The following is a 26961-nucleotide window of genomic DNA, read 5'->3' on the forward strand; positions in this document are numbered from 1 at the left end:
AGAGTTAGCTGCTGAGAAACAGATTGCGTTAATGCAGCAGATTCAGATGAAACTTTTCAAAGATAAAGCTAACAAATATCAGGCTGTGGCTGAAAGGGCAGCAGTCAGAGTAGCCCGATATAAGTATAGAAAAAGACAGGGAGGGGTCAACCAAAGAAAAGTGGCAGCGGTAATCGCTACCACAGATGTAAATTGGGATCCCGATAAATGGGATGGAGACATCTTTGACTTAACAAGCCCAGAGAGTAGCTCGGCAAATGAGTCAGATTCCAAAGCAGAAATTAATCAAAAGGCAGTGGCAGCCAAGCCGGTCAGAAGACGCCGTGCTGGGCCCCACCCGCAGGACCCTGAAGGCGGGGTTGTGGATTTAACCACGCTGGAAGATTATACTCAACAGGAGGTTGGAGAAATCATTACTCGTTTGAGGCAAAAGTCAGGGGAACCTTTATTGACATGGATGGTGAGATTGCTAGACGGGGGAGCCGCAGGGTTGTTCGTAGATGCTGCAGACTCACCGCGCTTTTTGCCTTTGTCCAATGACACTAATGTACAGGAGGTCTTAAGGGCAGGGCCGCCCCCTGATGAGAATGGCCAACTTTCACAAATGTCTTTGTTGAATTTAGCAGCCCAAGCATGTAACCGCAAGTACCCCATTACCACAGATTGGCCTAGCGAGGAAACAAAGTGGTATACTTTGAAAGAGGAGATTCAAAAGGTCAGAGAGCATGCTATGAAAGAGGCAATTCATGTAGATGCTCCAGGACACATGGGGGCCGTGTCGCTCACAGTTTCAACTAGAAACATGGTGATCAGGACTGCACCGCCCGCATACAAAAGTGTCATTATGACTTTGCTCGTAGGTATGACGGGCAAACCCACAGATGAAGTAGTGGATGCCATTCGGCAACTGGCAGATTTAGGGGAGTGGGACAAGAGTGATAACAAGCCACGGGAGAGAGAGGGGCGTAGTGAGAGAAGAATTGAAGGCAGGAGGCAAGACAGTAGAGACTCCCGAGTGTCCAGAAAAGACATGTTTTTGGCCCTGTTAAAAGATGGTGTGCCACGGGAAGAAATTGATGGCATTGAAACCAGGGTCATGTACGAACTATACAAAAAGAGAGGGCTTGCAGCCAAGGAGCGCTACAAACAGGTTAAGAAACAGGTGGTGACTAAGCCACAGAGGGACACCTCACCTTCTGCCCCTCCTGAGGAAGAACAGGAAGAGGGGTCTATGGGGACACCTTCCCCGTACCAACCGACATATGCTGATTTGAGGAAGGTGGTGAGTGCGATGCTAGAGGCAGAGTCGGGTTACACTCATTCAAAATTTGACTAGGGTTATGGCCAAGCTCCGGCAGCGTCTGCTCGCATAAAAGTGGATAGGCGGCCCCATGTTAATGTTAAGATTTTTTGGGGACCAGGAAATACGCAAGGGGTGCAAGCATTGATAGACACCGGGGCGGAGGCCTCTCTGATTCACGGAAATCCGACACGATTCAAAGGCAGACACTTTACTATTACAGGTCTAGGGGGGGAAGAAGACCACTGCAGTACAAACTGAAGTGGAAATGAAAATAGGCAGTTTGGCTAGGCAAAAATACCAAGTGTTGATTGTCCCGATACCTGAGTACATAATTGGCTTTGACATTCTGGAAGGGTTGACTTTGGGACTTGGAGGTAAAACATACCAGTTTGGGGTGAGTGCATTGACCTGCACACCCATTACCATAGGCAAATTGAAGATGCCCCCAGTACGGGTGCCTGTGGCGACCAAGCGGGTAGAAATGAAGCAATACCGCATTCCTGGGGGGCACAAGGACATTTCAGACACCATCAAAGAGTATGTAGAGGCGGGTGTGTTACGACCTATCACTACCGCATGGAACAACCCCCTCTGGCCTGTCAAAAAAGGGGATGGGTCTTGGAGGATGATGGTGGATTACCGTGAGTTGAATAAACACACTCCTCCCTTGGTGCCCGCAGGCCCAGATGCCATTACCTTGATTGAAAATGTCCAAAAGTTTGAGGGGACTTGGTATGCAGTGGTAGATTTAGCCAATGCATTTTTCTCTGTGCCAATTGCTGAAGAGTGTCAAGAGCAGTTTGCATTTTCTTGGAGCGGGCGTCAGTACACCTTCACAAGGTTACCTATGGGGTACATACATAGCCCGACTATGTGTCACCGGCTGGTGGCAGAGCACTTAGACAAGATACCGTGTAAACCTGACATACAAATCTCTCACTACATTGATGATATTTTGATTCAGGGCAAGGATGAGCGCAGTGTGCAAAACCAGTTAGAAGTCATTATGGAGGGATTGAAGAAGGAAGGGTGGGAGATTAACCCGAACAAAATTCAAGGCCCAGCTGAGACAGTGATATTTATAGGAATTCAGTGGCATAATGGGCATCGACAAATGGTGCCGAAGGCCCGACAGAAAATACTTGAGTTTACCACTCCGATGAACAAAAAGCAAGCTCAGCAGTTCATAGGGCTGTTTGGGTTCTGGAGACAGCACATTCCCCATTTAGGGCAGATACTGGCCCCCCTTTACAAAGTGACACGAAAGAAATATGAGTTTCAGTGGGGGGAAGAGCAGCAGAAAGCATTTGAGTTGGCGAAAGACACCGTGCAGCAGGTGCTCGATCTATGGCCATTAAAGGAAGGCGAAGTGGAATTGAATGTGTCTGTACAAGAAAATTACGCTAACTGGAGTGTGTGGCAGAAACAGGACAGGAAACGTGTGCCATTGGGGTTTTGGAGTCGTAAGTTGCCCGATGCTGGTAACTCATACACTCCGTTCGAAAAGCAGTTGCTGGCATGTTACTGGGCCCTGGTTGATACTGAGCAAATGACGGTGGGCCATGATGTTTTGATGAGGCCAGAAATACCGATCATGCTATGGGGTGTCGAGTTCTCCTAAAACACACAGAATAGGACATGCCCAAGAAGCCAGCATAATTAAATGGAAATGGTACATTCAAGACAGAGCCAAATCAGGAAAGGGTGGGGTTGCAAAATTACATGAGCAAGTAGCCAACATACCGCCCTCAGATTACATACCACCGGAAGTGTCCGAGAAACGTGAGTCTCCTGTGAAATGGGGAGTACCGTATGCCGACTTAACCGTGGAGCAGACAGAGCATGCCTGGTTTACAGATGGCTCAGCCCAATATGTGGGAACAGAGCGATACTGGAAAGCGGTGTCATATAATCCCAAGACAAAAAAGATTTTGACAACGTCAGGGAAAGGGAAGAGCAGTCAGTTTGCAGAGCTTTACGCAGTTTACCAAACAGTAAAACAAGAGACCCCTGGTCGATGTCATTTGTACACGGATTCATGGTAAGTGGTGAATGGGTTGGCGGTGTGGCTGCCAACCTGGAAAAAGAATGGGTGGAAGATTCATTCAAAAGAGTTGTGGGGAAAAGAACTGTGGCAAGATATTGCGGAAATGTTATCACAAAGTGAAGTCACGGTGTATCATGTGGATGCGCATTGTGCTACAGATTCATTAGAACGTTGGTTTAATTCTGTTGCAGATGAACACACCAAGATTTCATCTGTGGATGTGGAGGCTCAGGAATACGATTTGGAGGGTTTGGCCAAGTGGGCTCACCAGAAATGTGGGCACCTTGGAGAAAAGGCTACTATCAGGTGGGCACAAGCTCGAGGAATTAGTATTCCTTTAGAGGTAGTGAAAACAGTCATCTTGCAATGTCCGGTGTGCCAACACCAACAGCATAGGCCTATCCCTCAGATTATTCACGGCACGTTGCGAAGAGGAAAGTTACCAGGTCAAATTTGGCAGAGAAGAGGAAAGTTACCAGGTCAAATTTGGCAGATCGATTATATCGGTCCTCTGCCAATCAGCAAAGGTTGTCAGTATGCATGCACCATTGTGGATACCTACTCTGGATACATGATGGTTTTGCCATGCAAGCGTGCCACACAACTGAATACCATTAAGTTGCTAGATCAAATCACGTTGCATTACGGAGTGCCTTTGCAAATTCAAAGTGACAATGGGTCAAACTTCAAAGGCAAATTAATTCAGGACTATTGCCAGGAGAAGAGTATAGAGTGGCTCTACCACGTGCCCTATCACCCGGAAGCGTCAGGGTTAATTGAAAGAATGAATGGGTTGTTGAAAGAACAGCTACGCAAATCTGGAGATGGCAGTTTGGCGTGATTGTGTGTTTGATGCGGTGCAAGTGTTGAATAATAGACCGGTGAACAATCATGAGACTCCATTGTTGCGACTGATGACTCCTGCTTTACAGATTCAACCTAACCTAGTTAGAGAGACTCTATTGTACTGGGAAATTACCCCGGGCTCTTTAGTTCCCTATCGGGCGACTCCCGAGTCAGCAGGGGTAGACTTGCATTCTCATGAAGAAATCAGATTAGACCCGAGAGGGATTGTTGTGATTGAAACAGGGATTGGGGTACAAATTCCTCCAGAGCATATGGGATGGATTGCCCCTAGATCTGGACTAGCATTGAAGGGAGTCCAAGTGTTAGGAGGGGTCATTGACGCTGATTACCAAGGCGAGATCAAAGTCATCTTGATGAATAGTGGGGACCAAGTGTTACCGATTCATAAGGGCGATAGGGTAGCCCAGTTAATTATCATCCCTGTTAAGTTGTCCATGATTAAAAAGGGGGAGCCTCCCACAGTGTTAACTACCCGTGGGAATCGTGGTTTTGGCTCTTCAGACAGCATGATACCGGGTGCAAAGGTGTGGGTCGAAAGGCCAAGTGGTCCACCAGTGCCCGCAGATGTTATTGCATCAGGCAAAGACCAGGTAGTCTTAGTAATGGAACCTGGTAAAGACAAATGGCGGGATGTGCCCGCAGACAAATGTTACCTAAAAGAGTGATTTTCAACACTGATTCTCTTTTCTGGGTTTGCCTTGTAGATCCTGTGTCTGGCTGGTGTGATTGTGGAACTAAATGGACTCCATTTGGGAGAGTCAAACGGCATGATGCTCTGGATGAAAAATGTCATATCTGTGCCAACGATCCATGTGAGACCGATGATGAGGAGCAATGATGTCCGAAAGCAGCTCGATACCGATGCCGAAAAGCCAGCCAGACCAACGACATGGATTCATGGAAGGCGACGAACACGTCAGGTGCAAGTGCAAACAACATTGATGCCAGCTATGCAAGAGGCGTCTTTAGGACGGCGAAAATATTCCCCGATGATTACCCAAACTGAGAATATGTGGACATACCTGGCACAACAGGTACTCAACATTACGCACTTTTGCTTAACCGATGTGCCCAATGCTGAAGCTTTACTGACTACGTGTTTAGTTGCAGTGCCGATGCCAGTTCCGGTTCTAAAGCACATTTTTGGCATCACGCACAATGATTCGTTAGTTCAAGATTCCGATATCAGACAATCCTTTTCCATCTATGAGTACTGCCGGTTTTGCCAGGAAATGGATCGCAAATGGAGAAACTTGACACGTATTATAACCTACAATGTAACTCAAGATGATGTGTGCTACTTTATGACCTGCAATGCTAAAGAAATTGGCAAATGCCAACAGCTAAATTTAACCAAACAGAAAAATCAAACTGTGTTCGAGAAACGATTGTGTTCATGAGTTCCAAGCACATGTACCAGTGTGAATAATACTATGTCTTGCAATCATACCGTGATAGCTGCCAGTCATCTGAATCATGTGAAACTTCCAACAGGATGGCTCTTTTCATGTGGCAACATCACATACACCTACATTCCAGCTAACCCCTCTGGAGGTCCATGTGCCTTAACTCGATTAGGACTAATGATGTTCCCTTTACACCCAGCAATATCTCGAAGCAAAAGATCAACTTTCGAATCTGTGGGTCTATCCCCCGATTGTGATTCACATGTGCATTTGCTATCAGAAGCTGAGGTTCTAGCATTAACCCTTTCATTAGTGGGAGTTTGGGGTTTAGCTGCTGGGGGGTATAAGTCTTTGATCAAATTAGCATGTTTAGTAGTAAAAGGACTCAATCATACTTCTCAAGCTTTAGAAGAGTTACTCCTTGACAGCAAAGTTATTAGAAAAGCGACTTTGCAAAACAGGGCTGCCGTTGATTATCTATTGCTGAAACATAATTTAGGTTGTAACGCAGTTGAAGGGATGTGTTGCTTTAATTTAAGTGACCATTCACGATCCATTGAAAGTCATATTCGAGTTTTGAGAGATCTCATCTCTCAAGTATCCCAGGATCATACTGGAAATTGGTGGGATTGGTTATTTTCATGGATTCCTGATATTGGAGGTACACTGCGTTATGCCTTTGCTTGCATTTGTATTATATTAGCTATCATAATAGCTTGTTGTTGTTGTATTCAATGTATTCCCAACTTGGTTCTAATATTTCGTCGGTTTCAAAGACCGCCTCCTTTGCTACTGGGCTATGGAAGGTAAATATCCAAGGGTGGATTGTGGTGTTTGAGCTAAAACATGGCGCTGGTGCGCGGTGCATTCTGGGGGCACTAAGAGCCATAATGGATATTTATCCATGCCTCAGTGGAAAGCTGCACTTGCTTTGCGAAACAACATGTTTTCAACGTTATTCGCTGATGGGTTTGGAATGCAGGCCAGGCCTTCTCAACCAAGGACACCGCGCTGGGAAAGCTAAGATCCGCAGGTGCCGGCTGGTACCCGATAACGAGGTTTGTTTTGGTTTGCTATGCTTGCGCCAAGGTTTTGAGATGAGTTATGGAATTGTTTTCCGGGGCGTTTAGGAGAGGGAAGCGCTTTGCTCCTTGAGGTTACTGTCGGTTGACCCAGCTGGCAACCAACGGTCACCCATCAATGCGCAAGCGCATTGCCAGAAGGTTCGAGAAGTTGCCACCCCTTGTTGAGGAGGGCATATATGCGGAACCCCTCAACGGTCAGACGGGATAAGCACAAAAACCTCAGTCGGAGGGGGGACGCTCCGGTCCGACATACCTGTGGGCTGTTGTGCTCTCGGCCTGGCTGTTATCTGGGTCTTTCAGCCGCTTCTGGCGAGATGAGGTTTCATCAAGTTACGCCCATGGTGATGTATTCCTGCTAATTTACTGTCTTTCCTATGATTTATCTGATCTATGCTTGTATTGTATATATGCCTAACTATGAATAAATAGCCGTATAGGTGCTACTTACTCACTAAGTGTGCCTGTGGTTGTAAGTCATTGCGTCGTCTACCTGCGTTCAAAGTATTGGCTCTGCAGCTGTACTGGTGACAAATTACTGTCCGTGCACTATTGGCGAGCAATACAACATCACAGCTCTCTTGCTCTTTTCTCGCTCAACCCTTCTAACCACCCACCCTCCCTCCCTGCATTACATATTCGCCTGGAGACCACGCAGGTTGCAGCGGTGATCGGTATAAAAACCTTTAACTTTAATACAAGGCAGGCACTAATATTATTCCCCATGCAAGTGGCCATCCCTGGTCTAAAAGGATGACTTCAGAGATCACCCTGGAGTCATCTGATGATCATTGAACTACACTAGAAGTCATTCCCACATCATCAGATGTCCTCACGCTGTTATAGTCATCAGCAAATGCCTTAGAATGGTAGGTGATGATTTGGGGATGAGTTTAAGATGACTTCATGATTATGCTAACATCATCCCTATTTAAGAACACTCTTTGTTCCTGATGATTTTAGGATGACTTGCTGATCACTTCAAGCGATTGCATGTTTGTCCCTGATGATTTGGGGAGGATTCTGGGGTGACCTGCTGATTACTTCAAGAGCATCTCCAGAAGACATGTTTGTTCTTGATTATTTGGGGATGGCTTAATGATTACTTCAGAGCATCAGAGTTTGTAGGATGATTTGCGGACTAATACTGATTGTCATTCAGCTTCTGCTTAGTTGCACTTGTGCTGAATGATCCCCAATGTGGCAAAGGTAAAGCTTGAGACTATGTTGGGCTAAAGAGAGAAGCCAAAGGCCTATACATAGCATGCACCCCTTGGATGACAATCCTTTGCCATCCCAATCAAAAACAGGCACCAGCACCCTCACAATCCCCACGTGGCAAGGGTAAAGCTTGAGACTATGTTGAGCCAAAGTGGAAGCCAGAGGCCTAAACATAGCATGCACGGAATTCTTTGCCATCCCAGTCAAAAGCAGGAACCCAGCAGTCTCACAATCAATAAATGTCCATGCTGACTGTACCAATATATACCAGTATTCACATATATTCATTCACACAGTATGCACATTTTCTTTGCGCATAATGGCAGTAACAATACTCTAAGAAAACATGCCCAGCATGGCAGTGCCACCCACTCCTTAACACAACAAGAAAACATGTCTAAACTGGCTGCACAATGCAGACGAGTCTACAAACATAGGGCCTCATTATGAGTCACCCGGTATGGAAATAACGGTGGCGGTAAACCCGCCGCCACCGTTGTTTCCATACCGGGTGATCTCGAGTCCTGCAGGCAGAGGTGTCATTCCCGCCAGGTCTGACCTGGCGGGTTTAACACCACCCGCCTGCAGGCGGACGTGGAAACACCGGCACCATCAAGAGATGTGCCGGTGTTTCCACTTCCCCTTTCCCATTGAGTCCTATGGGATTCAATGGGAATGGGGATTTACCGAAATCCGCCTCTGGAATTCCCGGGTCACCGGGGTCGTAATGCTTCGGTCATTCCGGGAATCACGGAGGTGGAATGATAATACGAGTCCGGCGGTAACCTGCCAGAATTTCAGGCACAGTTACCGTCGGACTCGTAATGAGGCCCATAGTAATGCTAATCATGTTTGCTTTACCCTTGTTTCCCAGTGAAATAAGCCACGCCACAGTAAGGCATGGCTTGACTGGCTGACCTAAATGCTAGTCTAGACACATAATAACACTTATTTTGCTTGCTTCGTCATAGAATCCCAGTCAAAATTAAATTGTCATGCCACAGCAAAGAATGGATATACCCCAAAATGCCAGTGCAGACACATAAAAGCACAAATCCTTTCTAAAGAATCAACAGCATTTTGGACTGGCATCTAAGATGGATACCCATTTAAAAAGTGCATTGTTCACCTCAATGAATATACTGCCCTGAACCTTTCCCCCTTGGTGGCAAAATTTGCGGACGACACTCGCCATTGGATCTCCTTGCCACTGACACTGATGGGTAGGGCAGCATTGTTTAAAATGATCGCCCTCCCTAAATTTCTATACATCCTGCAAAACGCGCCATTGTATATCGACCAACGGGACTTCCACAAAATCGAATGCACCCTCCGGAAACTGCTCTGGAAAGGAGGCCACCCGAGAATTGCTCTTGCCACCCTTCAGAGGTCCGTCTGGGGAGGGGGGGAAATCGGGCTGCCCAGGATGCAATCATACTACTGGGCCAGCCAGATGGAGGTGGTAAACGACATGCTTCACGGTGACGGGAGCCTCCCGCACATCAAGGGCCTCCACTGTAACACTACAAATAAGCCAATAGAGCACCTCTACAGAGACTTGGACCGCCCTCCGAAATCTGACATGGCATCCCACATAACGAGAATTTGGAAGGAAGAGCTTCGGTTCTTGGGGTGGGGCGGGAAAATAACATTGGCCCAACCGTTGTGGAACAATTGCAACCTTCCCGAAGTACGAAAACTGCCGAAATGGCCCGAGTGGACCCTGCGTGGAATCTCTACCGTTGGAGATGTGGTACAGGAAGACAACCTGGCAACATTCGAGATAATGCAAGGGAGGTTCTCCCTGCCGAACACAGAAAGGTTCCACCACATGCAGCTAAATCACGCCTGGACGACCCACCGACGGACCATACAAGACCTGCCCGAAAGATCTCCGCTTGAACGAAACGTAGTCCTGGATCGGGTAGAGCGGAAGGTCACCTCCACCATGTACACTGTAATAACTTCCTTCGCAACATCAGAACTATTCAGGCTGAAATCAAAATGGGAACGAGACGTGGGCCCACTCCTCCCGGAAGACTGGACGGAGGCCCTGATGTACCCGCGTGAAACCACCATCTCTTCGAGACTCCGACTCGTCAAGTTGAAGATCCTGCATCGCACTTACTACCCGAGAGTAGCACTCTTCCGATGGGGCAGGGCCGCGGACACAACGTGCCTACGCTGCAAGCGAGAGGAAGGTAACTTTTCATATCCTGTGGGAGTGTAGTAATATTCAGTTGCTCTGGCAGAAATGCTGCGATAAACTGTCCAACGTTCTGGGAAAAACGATACAGAGGTGCCCAAAACAATTGCTCCTGGGGGTCTCCGGGGAAACTGACTTATCTCGCTATGAGAAACTGCTATGGTCAACCGCGTTTGCAGTCCTCAGGCGGAACATTGCACAACTGTGGGGCTCGGAGCGCCCACCCAGCTGTGACCAGTGGGTCACGGACGTGGACATATGTGCGGTAATGGAGCACCGGGTGTATAAGGCAAGAGGGTGCCCCCAAAAGGCAGGGAAAATATGGAGAGGATGGGAAGAGGATGGCTGAAGGCCAAGGGCGACCCTGTAGCCACTGAGGCTGTGTGAGACCCACCGAAAGGGAAATATTGACTCTGTTAAGAGCACCCTGTGTCAGGAAGTCATCCTATGTTAAATTCGACGGTATGTTGGACCAAGGTCCCTGAATCTGTGTTCGTAACTGTTATTGTTGTTTCTTTTGATTACTTTGCTCTCTTCCCACCACACCCCTTCCTTGGCACTTCCCCCTCCCTCCCTTCTCCCTCTCTGCCCCCCCTTGTCTCCCCCCTCTCCCATGTCCCCCCTGGAATGTTGAGAGATGTTTGTAATGTTGTTTTAACCTTGAAAACTAATAAAATCTTTGATCAAAAAAATAAAAATAAGAAGTGCATCGTTACTGTACAGCGCTCACCAGCCAAACCCATCTCCCTGGCCCAGCACAAACACACACATGCATTCTTTGACTCAACATTCGCTTATTCACACACAGTATTCACTAACCCATTGCATAAGAGGGTCAGATGAGACCTTCCCATACATTTTATATCCCCCTGCACCGGTTCCAAATAGTCACAGGAACATGTTTTTTCCCCCGTGCTTTGAAAAGTGCACCTCTTTTGAAAATCGGGATTTACTTGAAAATGCCCAGAAACCCCTTCCCACCCTCTGCCTTGCAAAGTTGTGCATTTGGTGGGAAAAGAGCCCCTCAATGTGCACAACTATGATGCACACATTTAAATGTCTTGTGTGCACGGTTCACCACCTTTTTGGAGCAAGTTAAATGAATGAGCATCCCATTAGTTGCACAAAACACGTTTTGAAAATCGTGGCACGATGGTTTATTCCTACTGATCACTTCGTTAAGCTGTATGTTAATTTCAGAGTGTGGTTCGAGGTGTCAGAGGGGAAATAGCCATTGGAAAGGACATATGGGAAGGAAAAGGTGCATGGGTGTTTTACTGTTTCTGCAGTCATTAACCCCGGATTTGCTCATGAGCAGGTTTTGTGTTGAATATCATTAGCTCCAGAGCACATACTGTGACTGGAATCGTTACCCCCCCAGAGTACGTACTGTGCATGCCATTATTGTCGCAGAGCAGGTATTGTGTCTGTAGTTATAAGCCCCAAGGCAGGTATTATGTCACATGTAACGGATTAGCAGGTACTGTATCCAACGTCATTATATCCAGGGCAGGTACTGTGTCTGGAATCGGTATCCAAGATCCAGTTCTGTGTCTGTAATTAATTGCTCCATGGCAGATATTGTCAGATGTATCTGATATGCAGGTACGTACTCTATGTAAGTAATTAGCTCCAGAGCAGGTCGTGTATCTGCACTCATTCGCTCCAGCTAGAGCAGAGGATGTGATGAGCCTTTAACATTGCGCGAGAGAAGGTAGTGTCTGCTGCTATCCATCGGCGTGTTCTGTGTCTGCAGCCATTAGACCTAGAAAAGACACTGTGCCTGCAGTTATTATCCACAGAAGGTTCATCAGACCCGGGGAAAGTACCGGATCTGCAGCCAATAGCCCTGGGAAACGTTACTTTCAGAGTAGGCGCTGGAACTGGAGACAGTAGCACGTCTGCAATCATTAGCCCGCGCAGGTATTATTTTATATATAGCTACGTACACCAGAGCATGGTCTGTATACTAGCAGCAAAGCAGTTACTGCGCCTGCGAGCATTCCAGAGCCTGAACTGTACCTACCGTAAATGAAGCTCGGATCAGCTACTGTGTCTACAATGCCAACAACAGGCTAATTTCAAAACCAGATGTTTGGTAAATCACGTACTTACAATGTTTAATTTCAACATGTGATGAGTACAATACAACGAATTACAGCTTCTGCCTCTTACTCCAACGTGCATTTCCCGGGGTTGCAAAGGGCTCCTCTTACCAATATAACAACAAAGGAGTGAGAATGAACTGAGCTAACGGACGCTAAAAGAAATGCTTATAAAATGAATTACAAGAGCTGGATCGCATGCACTCACCTGATAGTATTGGCTACTAGTTCCCATTCGAGGAACGGAACGGACCCTAGCAAAGCCCCGCCTACTCTTCTTCACGTGACTTTTGGCACGTTCCCTACCATTCACGTAGCGTCTGATGTCACCATTGTGCTTTTCGTGAGCAGGATTACGTGCTCTTGGTTGGCTGAGGGTAAGGTGGGCATTTTCTTCTAGATACCAGGACGGTTTCTGCAAGATAGATACCAGATGCAGTGTCTGACTTCGTCTTGTCTCCTATGATTTGTGTGAGTAGGAATCTGTGTGCTCTTGCTTGGCTGAGATTGCGGTTTCCATTTTCTTAGGGATACCGTGAAAGTTCCTGCAAGACACCAGATGGAGATGGGCAAGCAGAAAAAAATTACATTTATTTTAAAAAGCATGTTCATCTATTCAATGGGAAACGTATGGAGGGCTAAGAAAAGGAACAGTGCAGGGAGGTGTTTAACTGATCAAAGTGGGCTAATAGGGGAATTTAATGTTTGATGAGCAGACATGCCAACATTCTGAAGCCCCTGAGAGGGAGATTTCAGCACTGAAATCGGGAGAAAGCGTTTTCCCAATAGGAATGCATTGGAGATATTGTTATTTTAGGCAGCAGACAGTAAAAAATAGTACTGTTTTTAATGAAAAAATCGTGAGTCTCCCGCCTAAATCGGGAGGGTTGGCATGTATGGATGAGTATGTTTGGAATGGGTACGATGGGTGGTTCCAGAGGGAGTCGGCTGGGGCTATCTGCTTGTGGTTCGGGAGAGGCACATGGGAATCTTGGTTTGGGTCTGCAAGGGGGGATGGAGTTATCGTGCTATGTGGAGGGAAGATGGGGCATTATGGAATTGGTCTAGAGAGGGATGGGACATCTCCGTGGGGTCTGAATGGTTGGATAGGAGCACATTGGTGTGGGTCTGGAGGGATAGGGGCACGTTGGTGTGGGTCTGGGGCACGTTGGTGTGGGTCTGGGGCACGTTGGTGTTGGTCTGGAGGCAGGTTGATGTGGGTCTGGAGGGCTGGGGGCACTGTAAGGATATTTGGCGTGTTACAGCACAGAATACAGCACTACTGCACAGGTAGCAATTTTTTTTTTGATGCAGCACCACCACATGGGTGTGGTGCATTGCTATATGTGTTGCCAGAGTAACATGGACATATAAGTAAAGACAGGCTATTCAGTCAAAAACGATTTTTACATATAAGATGCAAATCTATTTTTACAGTTAAAAGCACATGTGCACATTCAAAAATGCACACTATTTTTCACCTGAAATGCCTATGGTGCAAGAGACACATTTGAAAATTAATAACTAACCTTATTAATAACTAACATGACTAATAAAACTGCATTTAACATAACCCACTAATAAAAATGTGTCTCCACTGCAGAATTAGGCCTACTCTGAAAGTGAACTTTTAAACGCACATTCATTTTTTTTTCTCTGCTGCTCTGTCCACATAACTACAGGAAACAAAGAGCTCGAAGGAACAGGAAATCAGTTGGTTACAAACTTTTACTGTAGAAATGAGCCATTGTGTAGTGAGGGAGGAGATGACATGATTGATTCTGATTGGAGCAGCGTCATAGCAAGTATCATGCTAGAGGCTGTGATTAGAGTTTTGCTGGGGAAGCTTTTGGAGATGGGGAGAACAATCGAGATCTGGCAGAGCTGGGAGAAGGACCTGTTTCCTGGCTGAAGCATTCCTGCTGCAAAAGCTGAGAATTCCAGTCAATAACCCCGGTTTGAGAACGACAGACGCTTGTTTTCACTGGGGTTAATCTTCAAGAGAGCCAAATTCAGAAAGAGAATAGCCGGAGAAAACTCATGCTGAACAGATAAGGTAATTACAGAAGTGTGGGAGCTGTGCGAAAGTGTGCGAAACTGTTCAGTCAGTGTATTCGAGGGAGTCCGAGTCCCATATCAGCATATGTAATGTTACCAATTGAATATATTCTCGCAGTTCTCTGTTCATTTTATCACAAATAATGTTGTACCATTTCATTAGTTTCTGTAAAAAAGGGTTAAACTGTGTTTAAAGGAAATTTCTATAATACAAAAATATCTGAAAACGGATAGCTAGTGTGTATTATTTCTCTCTTTCATTTTGCATGGGAAAATGTTTAAACGTGGGTAGATTTTTAAACAGTGCAATTGTCATTTTAAAACAGATGTGTGCATGATTATATTCAGTGTGGACAGTTGTGAGTGACTGTTTGTAGCATAGCTTGTTGGAGGTACATGAGCCAACGGGAAGAGAGACTCTCTGGACATAGTTCCATACCGTATATAAGGTAGTGGAAATTACCAGAAAAATACCACAATAGCCCATGGTGGCACACAACACTAACACTGAAAATGTGGTATCCCTAAAATGTAAGCCTGAGGTCTCTCTAGTGATCAAGAACAATCTAGATAAAAAAACAAGGGATGTTGGATATTGGGGCCACAAATAAACCAACCACGCAAATTATCGCGCACATTATCTAAATAGGTCTGAATTCTGAAATAATGCAATGTATTATTGTTATGTGGGATCCAATATGAATACAGAGAGTGATTATTGCTAAAGGTATTTTGGCAGTAAGAAAATGCTGCAAAGCCTCAAATATCCACAAAATACCCAACATATTTATGGTGCGTTGCAGGCCGGGAAAGTGATCATAGAGTACCTACTGGGCGTGGCAAGCGTGTCTCACACTGCCATTTGCACATTAAAGGGAACCCATTTTATAATAGCAGTGTGCCACTAAAAACAAATTTCAGAATGTCACAAAGGGAAACCACATTTTCAGACCTAGTGCAATATTTAGAGGCAAAGTTGTTTGCACATGGGACGTGGTCGTCGAACAGCACCTTAGAATGGCGTGACCGCATTCAGGGTGAGGTGCAGAAAGAAAAACTAGACAATATTTTTGCAGAAGGCAGCATAATTCAGGTCTGCCTTACAAGATTATTGAATGCAGCCGATAAAAGTGCAGAGAAAGACTGTTTAATACGGCTATGCGGCAAAATATGGTTTATTTTGAATAAGTCCCTGCGAATGCAGGAGAATGATACCCAGCTAATTAACAGGTTAAAGACTGACTTAGATGGGGCAAGTAAAAATCAGGAAATGTTAAGAGCAGAATTGGATGTATGCCAAAAAGACATGCAATTAAAATGCAGAGACTTTGATGCTCAGTTATCCAAACGCAAGAAACAATTTGAGGATAGTGAGCAAGAATTGGTACACTTAAAAGCCTTAGTGGACCACATTAGACAGGATAAAGATGAGGTTGTTTCAGAAATGCAGATTTTACAAAAATAACATTGTGAAAAAGAATGTGATCTCCAGAGTGCAGAACAAGAAATGATTAAAATGATTCAAGAAAGAGACAAGAGAAATAAAGAGTTCAATGAATGCCAAATGCAAATGTGCGACATGCAGGAGGTGATTAATAAGATGAGTGATGAAAACAACTATTTGCAAAATGAAGCAAACAGACTCCTTAAAAAGTGTAAGGACTTAGAACAGCAAATGTGCATTCCCAGGTCCCAGGAGAGGCGGCAGGGCACCACATTCAATGGAGTGGAGGTGAATTCTAGCTCTGCCCAAAGAGCTAGTGCTCCAGTGACTGGGCCGGTGACTGAACTTGGTTGCAGCGCCCTTGGGGGATTTGATACTCCCATTGGGGGCAGCCACCAATCTCATACACCTGAAAACAGGATTGAATCACGAAATAGTGCAATTCCATGCATTGCAACAAGTAGCCCCATAAAAATAATGAAATCCATTAAAGCCCTGATCAAACCATTTAAAAAGGGAGGTGAATGCTGCATTGAGGATCACTTAGAAGCGGTGCATGACATTTTTAAAGCACTCCAGATACCTAAGGAACAGTACAGACAATATTTTCATTTAACTTTAGATGCCCCGACGGCCAGCATCATAAGGGGATTAAATGAACAGCAGAATATGACCTGGTTGGAGTTTGAAAAAGAAATTAGGCGTCATTTTTCTCCTTTTCAGTCATTGCAGGAGGCAAAGAAAGTCGCTTACACAATTACTGCTGGACCTAATACATCCCCTCGCCAATTTTTACAAGACTTAAAAAGAGCATTTTATCGCTTTGATGTATCTTTTGACTCAAATTCCAATGAGTTTAAAACTGCATACTTCTATGGGCTACAGAAAGACATCATATCCCAATTGGTCCGTGAATTTGACCGTGACAAGTCCCTTGAATGGATTGTCCATCAAAGCACAAAACTATATGAGGTACTCTATTGTCAGGGTAGAGAAAGTGATAAAATGAAAGATACTAGACCTAAATCTAAAGAACCCTCAGCCACAGTAATGGAAATCAGGTCAGCCAAAATGTCCCTTGAGTCTGCTCAAAGCCAAGGTAAAAATAATGTGACACCTGAACAAAGGGGTAATCAACAAAGATCGCCATTTCCTGTACCAATGTTCCAATCACATGATCCTAGTAATAGAGAGAGCTACATCAGCCCTAGGTATTTAGGGGACAGACCCCTGGTAGGATATCGGCCTGATATGGCAGGTATGAACAATAACCAGAGACAAAATCAAGATCAAAGAAATGATGGTCCCTACCAGTCATTGGGGACACAGAGCAGATTTGATCCCAACACCATGATATATGGTAATCAGGATAGACCCCGATATGTGGATCGATTTACTGATAATGGAAATCAACATAGGGGCCAGTACCCACAATCTGAGAGACACGACATGAGGCAAAACGTGAACTACAATCCACGTCAGTACAATGATTCCCCACCAGGGGACTATAATCAAAGGATGGTGCAACCCGCTCCCCTCCACAAATGAATCAAGAGTTCAGAAACCATCCCAACCGACATCAATCACCTGAGAGGTATCAGAATAGATACAATCAGGGGGAAAACAACCAATATCGACCTAGGCCACAGAAAGAGGATCCCAGAGAGATGGAAAGGTTCCAGTGCCTTGAGGCCCAAGTGAAAATGTTAGCTGAGCAAATAGGAAAGCTCTATACAGCGCAAAAACAACCTTCCAAAGAGGGGACTGATGGCCATAGCAATGACCGGGGGGGCTTCCGAAAAGTGACTAAGTACTCATGATAACTGCAGTGCCAAAATGACAGATTGTTTTGATATAATTTTGCATAACGACTCTGAGATGCCTAATGGATTAAAAATGAAAGTGCCAGTAAATTAACTTGTGACAGAAAGTGCAAATACTTCTAAAAAAGAGGTACGGTTTAACCTGGAGCTAAATAAAACAGTAAAGATTTGTACAAATGAAAAAGAAACATTAGGAATTCCAAAAGAACAAAGGGACAGATTTAAGAAAAATGACTCATGCATGGGGAATACCAGTGAACAGGGAGTAAGTGGGGATGCTATAGCTCCTTCCCTGGGCAAGCAAAACAATGACCAAACACAGACAGAAAAAGGAAATACTCAAAAGGAGGGTACAAGTCAATCACCTGAAGAATTCTTTGAGCCACATATTTTTGAAGAGGCTGAAAGGGCTGGTATCACACTAAATGATCACAAATGCACAGAATTAAAAAATGACAAATTGCTGAATGATGTTGTTACACATGTTCAGTTGGAAGGTTGTAATGTGGTCTCTGATGTTACCCAGATGGATGGGCGAACAGTGGCCACACTCCAAAAAACCTCTGATCATGGAGAAATGAATAAAGTCTCTCGCGCAGAAATGGGTAAAAAGGAGGGAAAAATGTCTTTCCATTTACCAATGTGCTTAGCCAAAAGTGAAAAAGACCTGAGAAAGGTGAGCCCTGAAATCAGTAAGAATTCACACTTCTTATGTGTATTAGAGGAAGTTGAGGACAGATATTATGCACCCATCACTGTAGAAGAAAAATGCCACACCTTTGCTATGATTGACACTGGCGCACAGGCCACAATTATGTCCAAGGAGCTGGTAAAGAGTATCAATAAAGGGAGACCCCCACAGAGTCAGATCACAGTGAAGGAAAATCAAGGTGCAGTGCATAACTTTAATGGGGAGGAGGTGCCCATCATAGGTGTAACTGAGGTTGACATAAAAATAGGAAAGCACAGAATGAAACAAGAGGTATTGATCACATCTATTTGTGAAATTCCATTTCTGATGGGGACAGATTGCCTGAAAAGATTGTCTCCTCTCATAGATGGGGTGAATGGAGTGCTGTGGTCCTTAACCAAAAAACCATTGAGGCCTAAGAAACTAAAATCACAAAACAGCAATATAAATGAATGTCACACCGTTGCCAAAACAAATGATACTGTGGAGGTATATCTCCAGAATAGCTGCATACCTAGTGTCACTGTTATATTAATGTGTCAAGACAAAATGCAGAGCGACAATGAAAAACTACCTGTACAAATATACTTGGACCCAAGGAAAAATTGGCAGACTGCCATAGATGAGCACACATTACGTTTTTATTTAAAAGAGAAAACGTGCAAACAGAATATTGCTCCTAAAACAGATTCAGAAAAACACATTACCACTCTGGCAGAAATACACATGGAAGATGAGCAACCATGGGTTCATGTTGGTATAAATGACTATTTTAAAACAATAAAAGCCACTTTAGCGCTTGGACATGAAAGGAGTTTCATTAATGAGAAATTGTTGCAAAAAATAATGGAGAGGGAAGAAATCCCGAAATTTAGTATTAAAAACCAATATGTTTCTGGGTTGGACAGTCCAGACTTTGAAAACCGAATTGCAGGCAGATGCATGCTTAAAATTAGCATTGGGCAGAAAATAATTTACCATAATGTATGGATAGTGAGTGGAGCACAAAATGAATTTTACATGGGCAATGACATCATGCACAGAATGTGTATGGTGTTAGATTTCCTTAATCAAAAAATATGGTCACGCCTAGGTGGTCCGGCACCTGAATTTGAAGACAAAAGAAGGGCTTATCATTGTGCACAACTGGTTCCTTATGCAATCGAATTACAAATAAGGAAAGATACTATTATTCCTGCATTTACAAAACAGTTTGCAATAACACTGAAATGCAAAAATGGACAGCAGATGAAAGGCTCTGATGCATTTGTATGCCTGAATGAATCCATAAAACAGCAAGGCCTGTATTATGAATACATTCCATTGGTAGACATTGGTGAAGGATCTGTAAAAATTATGGTAAATAATAAAGGTAGTCAGGATATTCATTTAGAGGAAAACTCCCCATTAGGAATGGCCATACAAAAATGACATTATACGGCAGATTTAAATAACATGGTGATTGGAAATATCCCTGAAAAGTATGTAGATGCCAAGGGTGAGTTGCCAGAACACCTGGACTCTCAGCCCAAAGGAATATTTAAAATTCATTCTGTGTATCCTTATGATTCAAATGAGACAGTGTACTGCCATCAAGAGGATTGCATAATATTTAATTTAAATGAAAATGAAACAGAAAATCTGCCCATTGAAGTGGAAGCTGATATGCCAAAATATTTAAAAGTGGCAGCTTTACAAAAAGACACAGCCACACAGTTCGAGGAAAGCGCCGAGATTCCCTTACCAGAAGATTTTCCAGAATTTTCCAAAATGGTAGAAGAGCAGATCTCCTTAGCGGATGCGTGTGAAAGCAATGAGGATATGGACAATCTGAGGGAGATATTTATGGAGTTTAAGGATGTATTTGCAAAAGATGCTTATGATTGTGGTTTAACTGATTTACATGTGGCCACACTACCAGAAGGGTGTAGCAGAAATCCAGTGTTTGTACGCCAGTATAGACTACCGCTGGCATGTTTAGAATCATTGGCAGAGATTATTAAAAATTTGGAATCGCGGGGAATCATCAGGCCCATTCATAGCACATCCAATACACCTATTTTAGATGTGTTAAAGCCAAATGGTCAATGGTGGCTATGTGCAGACTTGAGAGAGTTAAATAAAAGAGTACCAGTATCTAGATGGCCACTGCCATTCATTGATCAGGGCCTAGCTCAGGTACATGGTTCAAATGTATTTACCACATTAGATCTCACCTCTGGATATTGGTGCGTGCCATTGGCAGAGGAGATACAACATTTATTTTCCTTTACATTTGACAGGACTCAATATGCCTGGCTTAGAGCTCTGTTCGGGTACATCAATAGTGGGAGTGAATTTGGCATATTTTTGAGAAAGGCCATGCCGGATGCGGCGGAAAGAGGAACAATAGTTTATGTGGACGATGTCCTGATAAAAAATGAAAGCCTGAAAAGCCATTTTGATGAAATAAGACATGTACTTGGCCAATTGCAGAAAGCAGGCGCCAAAGTATCTTTGCAAAAAGCACAATGGTGCAAGAAAAAAGTGAACTTTCTAGGGCATGAAGTGACTGAACATGGGCTAAATCCACAAAAGAAGAAAATAGAGGCCATACAAAGGATAAAAGATCCTAAAAATGTGAAAGGAGTAAAAAGTTTATTAGGGATGACAGGCTATAACAGAAAGTTCATTGAAAATTATGCAGAAATCACTCAACCATTGACTAAACTGCTTAAACTGAATACTCCCTGGAAATGGGAAAAAGAGCAGTCTGATGCAGTGGCTAAATTAAAGGAATGTCTTGTAAAGGCACCATGTTTAGCATACCCCATAAAGGATAGGGATTTCTTTGTAGAAATAGGTTTTTCTGAACATTGTATGTCAGCAGTGTTATCACAAAAACACGATTTGAATCACAAAACCATTGCCTATGCAAGTAAGGCATTTTCCCAAGTTGAAATGAAATTTAATAAATGTGAAAAGGCCCTATTAACCACTGTGTGGGCGCTACAACATTTCCGCCCCATTGTTCAGGGAGAAAAGGTGATTATTGAAAGAAATCATCAACCTTTGCAATTTTTAGAGAGTAAAAGAATTAGATCAGGTAATCTAGCGCAGTCCAGAATCACTTCATGGACACTGGCATTACAAGGTTTTCCCGTAGAAGTGAGATATGGACAAAATAAAAAGAACCCAATTGCTCAAGGGTTAGCTGACTTACATGACTGTGCAGCTGAACAAATACCAAATGAAATGGAAGTGGAAACTAGTTTGCAGGAATTTGAACAATCACCACACAAAGCTTTTGATGAAAAAACATGCAAGGATTTGCTAACTGAATATGTGGATGGTTGTGCTTTTCACATTGAAAATGACAGTAATAAACAATTAGTGGCAGGAATAGGAAATGTCTGGTTGAAATGTGAAGGCGTCCCCAGTATAGGGATGAGGATTGGAGATAGGAGCAGTCAGGTGGCAGAATTGGCAGCCATTTATAAAGCAATTGCTAATGCAGTTGATAAAAAGTTCAGTGAAATTGTCCTGGTGACTGATTCTGACTATGCACGGAATAGCTTTGTGGAGTATTTGCCTGGTTGGAAAGCAAGAGGCATGGTTACATACAACAAAAAGCCACTTAAACATGGAAAAACTATACAAGCCATAGACAAATTGGTGTCAGAGAATAATTTAACAATATACTGGAGAAAAATTTGTGGGCATTTAAAAACACCAGGAGAGGATAAGGAGGGAAATGATAAGGCAGACCACCTGACTAAGATTGGGGCTGGGATGGGAGAATTGCTACCTATTGATTATTTAATGGGTGAAATACAAATTGATGCAGTGACACGTTCTAAAGCACCAAAGGAGGTAGATCAACCGGTGGTGCAGTGGAGTCATGACACGCCAGACCAAGATTTGATTGAGGCACAAAAGAATGATCGAATTTTGGGAATCTATTATAATCATTTGATAGATCCTGAACAAAATTCTTTAACAGAACATGATTGTATGGGAAAAGAAGAGTTGAGGGTGCTATTAAAGAACAAAACACGAATTAGATTACAGGATGGACTCATGATTAGAGAGTCCATAACAGGACAAATACAGTGCGTAGTACCCCTTTCATTCAGAGGGCTAATGCTACACCATGCACATGATGCCATAACTGCAGGCCATAGAGGTTCACAAAAAACATCAGAAATACTAAAAGATTATGCTTACTGGCCACATATGTCCCAAGATGTGGAATTATATACTAGAGGATGTCTAGTATGCGCCCAATTTAAACCTGCTTCACCAATGCATAGAGCACCATTGATGAAAAGAGGCCTAACTCTCCCATGGTCAGATTTGCAAATAGACTATGTAGGTTCTTTAAAAAGGTCGAGCAGGGGAAACCGTTATATTTTAAGTGTGGTATGTTCGATGTCGAAGTGGATTGAATGCATTCCTGCACCAGATTGTAGTGCGCAAACAGCAGCCACATTGCTGGTGAACCATGTGTTCTCAAGGTTTGGGTTGCCACAAAGAATTGAGTCAGACAGAGGAAGTAATTTCACAAGTACTCTAATGAGTAAGGTATGGCAAATACTAGGTGTGAAAAGGAAACTACATACCGCATATCGGGCAGCGTCTTCAGGTACAGTTGAAAGGAGCAATAGGTCTGTTGTGGATATTTTAAAGAAATTTGTGGCAGAAGCAGGTTCCAGCTGGGATTTACGTTTACCGTTGGTTTTGATGGCAATCAGATCAACTCCTGCCAAAGCAACAGGTGTTAGCCCCCATGAGGTCTTGATAGGTAGGAAAATGGTGTTACCACAACACCTACTATACAGAACACATGAGCAAACACTTGTGAGTGCATCCACAGTTCATGAATATATTGATGAACTGAGGAGGCATTTGCAACATGCATTTGCTTTTGTGCAGAGAAATCTGGAAAGAGCTGTTGACAGTGCAAAGTCTTATTATGACAAAAAGACATCAGTAAAGGAATACAGTGTAGGGGATCAGGTGTACAAGTTTCATTTTGGAAAAAGTAAACAGAAAAATTCTAAATTTCTAGCAGCCTGGCAGGGGCCATTTCGAATTATAGATAAGGTCTCTCCTGTAGTTTATAAAATTTTGAAAAATGAAGGTGAAACGGCAATAGAGCAGTTCGTCCATGTAAATCAAATCAAACCATGCCATCCCAGACATGAGATCAGGCAGCTTGAGCATGTAGAAACAGATAAAGTCCCTTGAACACAAAAAGAGAAAATAAATGGGTACAATCAGGAGGCAGTGACAAAGAAGTTAAAAAGTTGATTGTTATAATGGCACATAAACACTGTAATATATGTAAAAATATATAATATAAAATAAATAAATAAATATATATAATGGAAGCTCATGGTTGGTGTGCAGAGAGAAAATGTATTGAATATTGAATGCTGTTTTATATGTGCTTGTTTTCTTTTTAACTTGTGTTTAATTTCAGAAAAAAAAAAAATGTTTTTACCAAGCATGTTTTATTTTTGGCAAAAGGGTGACGTTAGTATTGTGCTATGTACTTAATTTGTTTCTTTTCTATTTGATTTAGAAAATTAACATTATTTGGTCGGAGGTTCCGGGATCAGAGCCCACGGGAGACGATGGAGTCCCGGAGCCCACGTGGACGGATTCCGGGAAAGCCCCAAAGAGGGGTGGAGACCAAGGCTGCAAAGCGATCAGCATTGAAGATGATACCGATGATATGGTTAATGATGATGATATTTGGAGGGATCTTCAAGAATTCAGAAGCACAGGTTGTCATTGAACCTGGACCAGCATCTGGTATCGCGGTGGAAGAGGCACCAGGATTCATCATGAGTGATAGAAGGATGATTTTCCAAAATATATACATACCATTGAATCCTGAGATTTTGATTGAAAAACATTTGAACAATACCGGAATTAAGATTGAACAGACTAAAGAGTGGCTGGAAATAAGAAAAGAGGACACTAAGCAGTCAATAAGAGATATATTAATGCAGTTGGAAAAAACATTCGTGAATTCAGCAGACATTAAGAAGAGGAGAGGAAAGAGAGGTGCGGTGATGCTCGCGATATCATTGGTAATATCTATAGTTGGAGCCATAATAGGTACCACAATATCAACAGCCAATTCTATTTCGGTAGGAACACTGAGTACTAAAGCGCAACAACTGAGTATTGACCTCGAAATAATACAAAAAACATTAAATGGAATTAGAGGGGGACTGGATGAACAAGTAAGATTCATAAATGAAACTGCAATCATCCTAAATGAACAAGCGGATGTAATGCAACGGGCGACTAAAATAATACTTAAGCATGACAGAACTTTAAATGAAATATTGAACATAATGAGTCCTGTTGATAGACTATTAACGAATTATATGAGAGAAGTTCAAACTGCAGTTTCACAATTGATTCAAGGACATATCCCCTTGTATTTTGTTTCACAGGATATTATTCGTCAAATGATAGAAAGATTGACCAGGAGGGAAATTGATATAATACAGGTAAAAATTGCATTCGAAATGGGTAATGCAATGCCATTGTATGTGGACTTGGAAAGACTAGAGATCGGATTTTTGCTATGCATCCCATATGTAGCCCCTGAACTTATTTATCAAACGAAGTGGGTACACAACGTGGGATTTTGGCAAGAGGACAAATTTATTAAGATTAAGACTCCAGAAGTGGTGGCATTTCAGTCATGGGAACCTGAAGTTTATTTAATACCAAACCTGGAAACATGTGTCAAATTTAAAGAACAAAATTATATGTGTCCAGGTAAACCGTTTGTTCCTGATGCCACAGATGCTATTTGTGGTTTGAAATCTGACCCAAGTATATCAGAAGGATGTGAAGTGATTATTGGCAATATGGGGAGTGAAGAAATGGCACAGGCTAAGATGGTCAGAGGTAAATGGTTGGTCAGCACCTGTTTAAAGAACATGACGGTAGTACATTTAAACCATGGAACATATGTGGTTAAACAGGTGAAATATAATGTTTTTTATTTACAGGTTCCAAAGGATACAATTGTGTCAATTGGGGGTTAACATTGTTTCATGTAACAAATGATGTTTTGGAAAGCCAAGTGGAAAATATCGATTTCTTTCAAAGGGATACTTTTCCAATAGATCCGGATGTGGAATATTTATTGAATCACAAAGAAAGACATGTTATTAAAATGAATTTGAGAAAAAACAATATTACAATTAGTAATCTGGGGATAATAGAAGTGGAAAGATTTAATTGGGGAACCTGGGGGGAACGCTCAATAGTGGGTTTGGCTGTCCTGGTACTAATCATGGGTGGATGGTTGATTGTGCTATCAGTAAAAATGAAAATGTTACTGATTTTAGTAGCTGCGTCAGGAAGAGAAAGATATCCCAATACACATGCATTTTAAAAGAAAAAAAAGAACAAGTTGTTTTTAGGAATTGGCTTGGATCGTAGCCAAGTTCTAAAAACAAAAGGAGGGTATGCAAGGATATTTGGCGTGTTACAGCACAGAGTACAGCACTACTGCACAGGTAGCAATTTTTTTTTGATGCAGCACCACCACATGGGTGTGGTGCATTGCTATATGTGTTGCCAGAGTAACATGGACATATAAGTAAAGACAGGCTATTCAGTCAGAAACGATTTTTACATATAAGATGCAAATCTATTTTTACAGTTAAAAGCACATGTGCACATTCAAAAATGCACACTATTTTTCACCTGAAATGCCTATGGTGCAAGAGACACATTTGAAAATTAATAACTAACCTTATTAATAACTAACCTGACTAATAAAACTGCATTTAACATAACCCACTAATAAAAATGTGTCTCCACTGCAGAATTAGGCCTACTCTGAAAGTGAACTTTTAAACGCACATTCATTTTTTTTTCTCTGCTGCTCTGTCCACATAACTACAGGAAACAAAGAGCTCGAAGGAACAGGAAATCAGTTGGTTACAAACTTTTACTGTAGAAATGAGCCATTGTGTAGTGAGGGAGGAGATGACATGATTGATTCTGATTGGAGCAGCGTCATAGCAAGTATCATGCTAGAGGCTGTGATTAGAGTTTTGCTGGGGAAGCTTGAGGAGAGGGGGAGAACAATCGAGATCTGGCAGAGCTGGGAGAAGGACCTGTTTCCTGGCTGAAGCATTCCTGCTGCAAAAGCTGAGAATTCCAGGCAATAACCCCGGTTTGAGAACGACAGACGCTTGTTTTCACTGGGGTTAATCTATAAGGGAGCCAAATTCAGAAAGAGAATAGCCGGAGAAAACTCATGCTGAACAGATAAGGTAATTACAGAAGTGTGGGAGCTGTGCGAAAGTGTGCGAAACTGTTCAGTCAGTGTATTCGAGGGAGTCCCAGTCCCTTATCAGCATATGTAATGTTACCAATTGAATATATTCTCGCAGTTCTCTGTTCATTTTATCACAAATAATGTTGTACCATTTCATTTATTTCTGTAAAAAAGGGTTAAACTGTGTTTAAAGGAAATTTCTATAATACAAAAATATCTGAAAACAGATAGCTAGTGTGTATTATTTCTCTCTTTCATTTTGCATGGGACAAGGTTTAAACGTGGGTAGATTTTTAAACAGTGCAATTGTCATTTTAAAACAGATGTGTGCATGATTATATTCAGTATGGACAGTTGTGAGTGACTGTTTGTAGCATAGCTTGTTGGAGGTACGTGAGCCAACGGG

General features: G+C 43.0%; 1 protein-coding gene across 7 annotated transcripts in view; it reads right to left on the minus strand.

Moving 5' to 3' along the window:
- C2CD5 (C2 calcium dependent domain containing 5) overlaps nt 1–12554 on the minus strand; it is a 2654621-nt gene extending 2642067 nt beyond the window's left edge. For 5 of the 7 annotated variants that reach the window (XM_069628457.1, XM_069628455.1, XM_069628453.1 and 2 more), the window contains exon 1: nt 12446–12553. The gene's annotated coding sequence lies outside the window, so the exon portion shown is untranslated. Of the gene's footprint in view, nt 1–12445 lie in introns of all 7 variants that reach the window. The other 2 variants (XM_069628452.1, XM_069628454.1) reach the window with 1 other exon arrangement.
- Nucleotides 12555–26961: the final 14407 nt, after the last annotated feature.

The sequence above is a fragment of the Ambystoma mexicanum genome, chromosome 12 (assembly GCF_040938575.1).
Source record: "Ambystoma mexicanum isolate Mex_15411 chromosome 12, UKY_AmexF1_1, whole genome shotgun sequence".
Lineage (NCBI taxonomy): Eukaryota > Metazoa > Chordata > Amphibia > Caudata > Ambystomatidae > Ambystoma > Ambystoma mexicanum.